Source organism: Epinephelus moara, chromosome 5 (genome assembly GCF_006386435.1).
Source record: "Epinephelus moara isolate mb chromosome 5, YSFRI_EMoa_1.0, whole genome shotgun sequence".
Classification (NCBI taxonomy): domain Eukaryota; kingdom Metazoa; phylum Chordata; class Actinopteri; order Perciformes; family Serranidae; genus Epinephelus; species Epinephelus moara.
The window spans coordinates 34,867,556-34,875,493 of record NC_065510.1 but is presented as its reverse complement, the minus strand read 5'-3'; the positions used below and the strand labels follow the sequence as shown (position 1 = coordinate 34,875,493).

At 42.4% G+C, this 7,938-nt stretch overlaps 2 protein-coding genes across 2 annotated transcripts in view; one reads left to right on the top strand and one right to left on the bottom strand.

Annotated features, from left to right (window-relative positions):
* Nucleotides 1–7,938, bottom strand: part of LOC126389773 (myosin-10) — a 667,776-nt gene that overhangs the window by 24,091 nt on the left and 635,747 nt on the right. The window lies entirely within an intron of this gene.
* Nucleotides 1–7,938, top strand: part of LOC126389793 (alpha-1,6-mannosylglycoprotein 6-beta-N-acetylglucosaminyltransferase B-like) — a 157,916-nt gene that overhangs the window by 105,914 nt on the left and 44,064 nt on the right. The window lies entirely within an intron of this gene.

Below are 7,938 nucleotides of genomic sequence, written 5' to 3'. Positions count from 1 at the left end.
TGGAGTCCACACAGAAACTGATGTAGTCCGTGATGCATTCTGTGAGCCCGTCGATGTCCTCCCCATGTGGCTCACAGAGTGCCTGCCAGTCTGTCACACCAAAACAGCCCTGCAGTGTCTCATAAGTCTCCTCCGACCATCTCCTCACTGTCCTCATGGTCGCAGGCTGGCTCTTGACTAGTGGTACAAATCAGTCCTCTGCTCTGTCAGATTGGCATATAGAAAAAGAGTGACCTGGTTAAAAGTCATTGTCCAGAACAGTTTCTAATTTCCCTTTGGAACAGATGTGGCACAGAGGTCATCCAGTGTATTTCCCATAGCATGTACCAAGGCTAACAAGAGTCTAGTACAGCTGGTGCTTCTTCATCTTCTCCATCTTTTCCTCAATGTTACTAATGGAAAATTTGAAAACTTTGACCTGGTGAGCTACCAGTTTACAATCAAAGTGCCTTGGGTGCTTTTCAGCCTCCCAACCAATATCATGGACTTCCATTACAAATAAGGTGGATAGTCATTTTATTCCTATTCAACTACTTAACCTATCACTGATTTTGAAGTTTAACATCACCCATACCAAGTCTCTTAATCTAGTGCAGCACTCCCTTTTTTCCTCTAGTCTTTTTACAGCGTTAGTTTGATGTAGCCGTAGCTTGTGTATTAGCTTTAAATTTACTCTGCAAAATAGATGTTGTTGTTCTTATACTAATTGTGGTTCTTTTACCCAGGCAATAGATAATATGTCACTATAACTGCATCAGCCTTACTTTGGATAGTGTGCCATCAAACATGTTTGTTTTACCAAACATGTTTACCAGGGCTAGTATTTTATATAGGTAAGGTTATTATGCGACTGAGTTAGACAGCATAAAAGTTGGAGTAACTTAGATACTTAAGCCTGAAGCTGACTTAATTCATTCTTGGGTTAAAAGAAATAATGAGACCTGGCCTGAAAGATTATCAACCTCATAATGGTTCTTAATTGGTTCTCAGTGCAATGGGGCATGACCACAACTGATAAATTGGTGCGCAGCACCTGCAGAGTAAGCACATAGTCATCAATTTCGATGTTGGGAAAGTATGCAGTCATGCATTAAAGAAAAATATCAATAGTGGCATCATCAGTTATGTGCATTGTAAATTGAACCGCTGGTAGAAGATCACATGCAGTACATGGTGCTCTGATTCTGACTCCTTATCCTTCTTATCCCCACAAATTATTTTATTCCGACCTTTATCAGTGATTCACTTTGAGCATAACAGCTTTATCTGTGTACTAGGTCAGTGTCAACTCTCTATTCTTTATCTTCCCATTACAATATATATAATTCTGTCTTTGAAACCCAAAATAATTTAAATGACATTCAAACCAGAGACACCAATTTATCACGTCTGTGCCAAGCGCTGCAAAAAATGGGGCCTGAAACCTCTTATTATCCACATTATCCTTTAGCAAACTTGACAGTGCTTGTTAGTTATATCAGAGCCCTTGTTATCTCTGCGTTCGTTGAAAAGGGAGTGCAGCTGATGTGAGCAAAGTCAAGCATAATTGGGTTTGGTGCCTACATACTGTACCTCACGAGGCCTCCCTGGAGTTGTTAAGAGTTAACATGAGAACCCAAAACATTTTGCTCAATGATGCTGTCAGTGTCTCCTCTTCCTAATGGCTTAAAAGGCGATGGGCTGTCAAAGCCAGCCTCAAACTGATGTCAGTGCACCTGATATCTCTGTGCCTTCTCAGAGGAGAAGATTGGGCCATTTTAGGGCAGCCAGCCTTGAAATTAGGCTGAGCAAAGAAAGGTGTTGATTTTACTAAATCTAAATAGATTGCTGTCTTTTCACTTACCTATACTTTTTTCTTTGATCTCCCACATTGTCTCACCATAGCCTTTTCTTCTCTCTCTATCTTTGGTGTGTGCAGTGAGTTCTGAGTAATATCTGAACACACTAGCAGTACTTTTGTGGATGCCAACAGTATCAGTGCAGGCAGACGCTGCTCTAACAGCTTCTTTACAGCTTTTTCACCAACAAACTGACATTGTGTTTCTGCTCTATTTGTCTGATGGAGAGATGTGAGCAGAGTAGTCCATAACATCTATGTATCACAGAAACCCCATTCTACCATGATTGTATTTATTTCTCTGTCCTTCATTCTTTGTTAAGTTAAAATCAAGAATATGGTGGATTTGAACCCTGCCTGGGACCTGAGCCAACTTCTCACAGTGAGACTCATTGTGAGAACTCAGAACAGACTGTGCAGCTCTCCCATTTCTTAGCCCTTTGTACATGGACCATAGCTATGCCGCTGCAACATCATTCCTCTTGTGTCACTTCTGTTATGCTGTAATTTCAACCTTAAAGGAATCTTTTTGGAAAATCTCCAACAAGTCCCCCCAATTAATAACATTGTTTGTAAGTCCCCTCCAACGTGACAAAGACAAGTGTTTTCTGATCTGACAACATCATTTATCAGTGCGTTCCAGAGATGTTACCAGTCACTGTTGCAAAAATAAATGTTTTCTGATCTTGCACAGTGATGGTTAAATCATTTGGTCAGGTTTAGGCACAAGGTGGGGGAAAGGTTATGGTTTGTTTGAGTCTACAGCCACATAGCAGCTCTGTGAAGCTGTGCTGAAAACTAAATGCTAATCTCAGCATGCTAACACACACACAGTGACAATGCTAACATGCTAATGTAATCAGGTATAATGTTTATGATGTTCACTATCTTAGTTTAGCATGTTAGCATGTTAACATTTGCTGATTAGCAGAAAATACAAAGTGCAGTTGAGGCTGATGGGAAAGTATTGAACAAGTAACATTTTTGGTCTGAAAATTGTGCTCGATTAAAAGTCAGGAGACCATCAAAGTCATTAGAATATATCCTCTAGGGACCTTAAATATCTCGAGTAAATGTCTTAATAGTTCTGAATAGTTGTCAAGGTATTTCACTCAAAACCAAAATTGTGTAACTCATGGTGGCGTTAGAGGAAAAGTCAGTGGATCATTAAGAGTGTTTTCACATTAGGTACGATTGATTCGTAACGTGCCCCGGTACAATTCCCCCGCTTTCCACTCCCTAGCCACTAAGCTGTCACGTTAGTTAAGGGTGCTGCAGACGAACCCTGCTGCCCAGGACACTGTCATCAGAGGGGATCAGCAGTGCAGTGGGGCGAAGCTCTGCACCTGGCCATAGGAGGAGCCAATGCTGTTAACTGCGAAGCTCTCCGCTTCCTGCCATGGTTCAGTGCAGGTGGAACGTGGCAGCAAAGCCAGATTTGCCTCGGTCCACGACATGCTGCGCTGCTGTCTGATATAGAAGCATCAGTATTAGATTGAGGCTGTTTCCCTGTCGTCACATTAAATAGCAGTCCACTTCTGTTCTACTACACATGAGCCATACTCAAGACCCCCTTTTCAAGTGGACTCGGGGACAGACTGGCATACTGTGCCTGGGTAGGGTACAGAGTGTTCACACTAATTAAACAAACTTGACTTTGTGGGTCAAGCTTACTTGGATCTGGGCCTGGAACCCTGATGTGAAAGCCCCCTAAGGCGGTAGGATTCATCGTCTGGGGACCACAAATATCTGGACAAAATTTCACAAAAATCCGTCCGATAATTGTTGAGATTTTTCCGTCTTGACCAAAGTGGTCAATACGACACACAGACTGACAAACATTGCCAACCCTGGACCCACACCAACAGGATGATTAAAAACTAATGGGTTATCAATTGTAATCATGGATTAAATAAACCAATGTTGACTGTTGGTAGAACACAAGAAGCAAAGATTGCCATCCACCATAACCTCCTCCTCCTGAAGATTTTTTGGCTTCATACACACAGCAGCTGTTTCCTCCTTTGATCCCACCAGACAAGAATCATAACTCCAAGTCCGCTAGAGGGCTTCATCACTTGAATGTAAACAAGTGTTGTTTCAGAGCATTTGCTGAAATGAGCGATGCTGTCATTTTTCATGAGGGAACAGCCTCAAAAATACTTAGCATGTAACTAAATCAGCAGTGTCACTTTAACTCTGTGCCACCGTTTCTTTCCACCCCATCAGATTTAGCACTTTTGATACTTTTGCTCCAGAGTCATATCAGCTCTGTGTGCGAACAAGCAACTTGCTAATTAACACTTGTCAAGTCTGAATGATAGTCACCGAAGAAAACAACACTGCAGACTTTTTTCTGCATGTTACTGAGGCATTGAGGCATTTTCTGTCATTTGCCACTGGAACACTCTTTTCTCTAGTGCCAGTGTGGGCTTAGAAGTCTAATTTCAGGTGTGAGTTCAAACTCAATTCAGGCAGCTGAGTGCAGCTTCAGAGGGTCAATGGCCTACAACACGCATCGATGAAAATTAGTTCTCAGTTGGCGCTCTGCCCTGTCAGCAGGGTAATACTAATGAGTTCACTTGAATACACTGTGTGTGTGTGTCTGTGGCGAGATGTGGGATGCTGTTGCAGCCACATGTCCACTTGACTTGGGATGATTTGTGAGTGTTTGTTCCTACACATTCATCCATATGCGTGTGTTCGCATCCACACTTGAGTGAAAGACATCTGCCTGCTGCTTCAGTTTGACTGGCACTCGTCTTCTGTTTGGTTCCTTCCTGAGTCCCGGTGGCAGGTTGCAGAGTGGATTTATCTGATCTGCACCATGTGCGAGAGCATAATGATATGTATATCTGCCAAAGTATCTATTTACACACCCATATCCCACCATATGCATTTTCATATGTGTGTGCTGTGCGGTCTCACATGTGTATCCGTCAGTGTGTGTGTGTGTGTGTGTGTGTGTGTGTGTACGTACACTTTCAATTCCCTCGACTTCTTCCGTCACAAGCAATGCCGACTCTTATTCTTCTTGATTTAGTGGGATTAGATCAAAGTTGCTGACGAAGGGAAAAGGACAGACGGCCTGACGTCTTGGGAAACAAGGCAGGAACTGGCTTTATTAGTGGAATGCGCATATGCAGTGTGTGTGTGTGTGTGTGTGTGTGTGTGTGTACATCTGTCTGTAAATTCATATTTCATCCAGAGACCAAAGTCAGACCCTGGAGGTTATAGAGGTGTTTTCTCCATTCTTATTATCACTCCATTGTATAGCTACCTCTGTCTCCCTCTCACAGACGCACACTTCTTCTCTCAGAAATTGATAACCCACTTTTTTTTTTATTACTTTCAAGCTCTTAATCTTTTTGTCTAACATTACCTGATTTCTTCTTCCCCTCTTGCTTTGTCCTCCCTCCTCCTCTTTACCTCTCTTCTTCTTTCCTCTCACTCAGTTCAATTCAATAAGCTTTATTGACGTGACATTCTTATGTGTTGCCAAAGCACAATTACAATGTAAGACAGTGACAATACGGAAACAGTTAATAACAATGTATTATGATAAATGCATAGACATACATTTTAAAGGAGAGAAAAAAATGTTTTAAGTGAAGGAGTAAATAAAAAGGCAGAGTGTGATCTGTGATGAGATGAACTATATGTCGTTGTGTTGGTTTTCCCTCAGGCTGTGACATGCATGTGACATATCCTGCTGCATCTATGGCGCTGACACTGTTTTCTCCAAGTATGTTGCATTTTAGTCTGGTCAGACAGTGTATCCAAATCTTGGAGTTTACCTTCCATTTTTGTCCTGATGTTTTCCTACTGTATGTGCTACAGTGTAGCAGGAAATGGTCCATGTCTGCCTGTCTTTATGGCCAGGCTGTGATCACTGAGTCTGTACATAGTTAGTGTCTTTCTCAGTTTCTGATCTGTCACAGCGAGCATATAGTTTGCCACTGTGTACTGTCTGTTTAAGGCCAAATAGCATTGCTGTTTGTTTTGGGTTTTTGTCCAATAGTTGATGTAGTTGTCTTTTTCTTTAGCTGTAAATTGGTTAGGCCAGATTGTGTGAGGTTTGTCCTGAGGCTTTGTGCTGTTAGAGGAGGTGAGTCTCAGGAACGGCTGACTGAGAGGGCTCCTCTCTATGTTCTCCTCTTGGCACTCACTCACTCACTTTCATTTAGTTTTTCCTGTCTCTCTCTGGCTACCCGCCCTTTGCGTCTAACTTGTCATCTCTCCTTTCACCTTGCACCCCCATCTTTCGCCCTCCCCCTCTCCCCCTGCGCCTCTAATTCTCCCTCTCTCTGCTGGAGCTCTTCATCTGAGAATTTTTATTATCTCCGACAGGAGTGTTGAATTTTTTCCTCTCCCTTCTTTCATCTCTGATTCATCCCTCCCTCTGCTCTCTCTCTCTCTCTCTCTCGCTCTCTCTCTCGCTCTCTCTCTCTCTCTCTCTCTCTCTCTCTCTCTCTCTCTCTCTCTCTCTCTCTCTCTCTTGCTCTCTCTATCAGTGTATTGGTGTTTATGATGCCTTGCGGCTGCCTTATCTAGTGCACCCTGCCTTAGCTGATAACCGGGGCCTGTCAGCTGCTTAGAGCACTGCCGTATATATACTGTATGTGTGTTTCATTGCATGTATGTGTGTGTTTGTGTGTAAAAGATAATGTTAAATGGTATATATCTGCTTGTGTGTGTGGGGCTGTGCATGTGTGTGTGTGCGTGTCAAGTCAGAGAAACTTTGCCAACACGCGCACAGATTGCTATACCCCGGGTGTAATCAGAGGCGGATGTGGAAACAGATGATTACATGGATGTTTGAGTGTTTGATTATGGTGTGTGTGTGTGTGTGTGTGCGTGCGTGTGTGCGTGCGTGCGTGCGTGCGTGCGTGTGTATGTGTGTATGTGTGTGTGTGTGTGTGTGTGTGTGTGTGTGTGTGCCCAACTATCATTTGATTGCACTGAGTATTAAGAACATGTTGATTTACAACAGTATTTACTTTTTCAGCCAGAACTTTTTAATATTCAGGCGCTCTATGCCCCCCCCACCCCCCCACCCCACACACACACACACACACACACATACACACACACAACTGAGGTAACTTCATGACATGTAAAATAGACTTGTCTTCCTAAAACGGGAGTATTATGCAGCCTACAGCTGCCTCCAGGGGCCACACATAAGAGGATCAAGCTGGTGTTGCACAATTTTGTCATCATGTCACGGTGATAAACTTTTTAACCAAGTTTTAAGGCAGCAACTTTTTGATGTTACCTTACGCAACACCAAGGCAATGTTTTTGATGACATTTAGTACTGAGATGTTTTGGTTTCGCTCTTTGATTTTTTTACCCGGCCCTTTTTTGAAATTGTTTGCAGTCAGTTAGGCTTGTAAACATGTTCACATTTGGTCCACATTTCCCTCAAAGATTAGTGCAAAAATCTTCAAAACAATCCTGATGAAAGTTTCAGATGTGCAGTTCTATTTCACACCATGTTTGCACTCTGAATGTGCACACTTGGCTTGACCACTCTCCTATATGGAAATAGATGTGATTACCATATTGTTTTCTATTTTAGTTTTCTCTCCTGGCAGAGTTAGGACTGTGTTTTGCTTGCATGCATAATACTTGTGTAGATTAATGTAGGTCGTCCAGGTAAGACATCAAAACAAAAACTGTTATTATGAAGGCGAAAATACTTCATCCGAATGGTTGTTTTGGTTCTTAAAAAAACGGAATAAATAATTTGGACATCCTGAAAGTCCAGGGGATTGTTTTAATTTGCTTTGACTTGCTGGAATAAGAAAGTAAGAGTGTAAAAACAAAAATGTGATTAAAATAAAGTGCTTAACTTTAAATGTCAGAAAAGTTTTATCATGTTGATCATTCTGCCAGTGCAAGTTTTTCTTTTATCATAGAAGTTGAGTAGAATGTGCATAAACCAGATTTAGTTAATGTAATACAAAACTCTAGGGGCTCTAGTTTCCCGGCGCAGGGTGTCGAACCCCGCGCAGAGCTAGTTTCGAGCAGCGCAACCCGAGGTGCGCTCAGTTTGGTAGTTTGGCAGACCGAGGTGCGCTGAGATGGGTGTGGCGG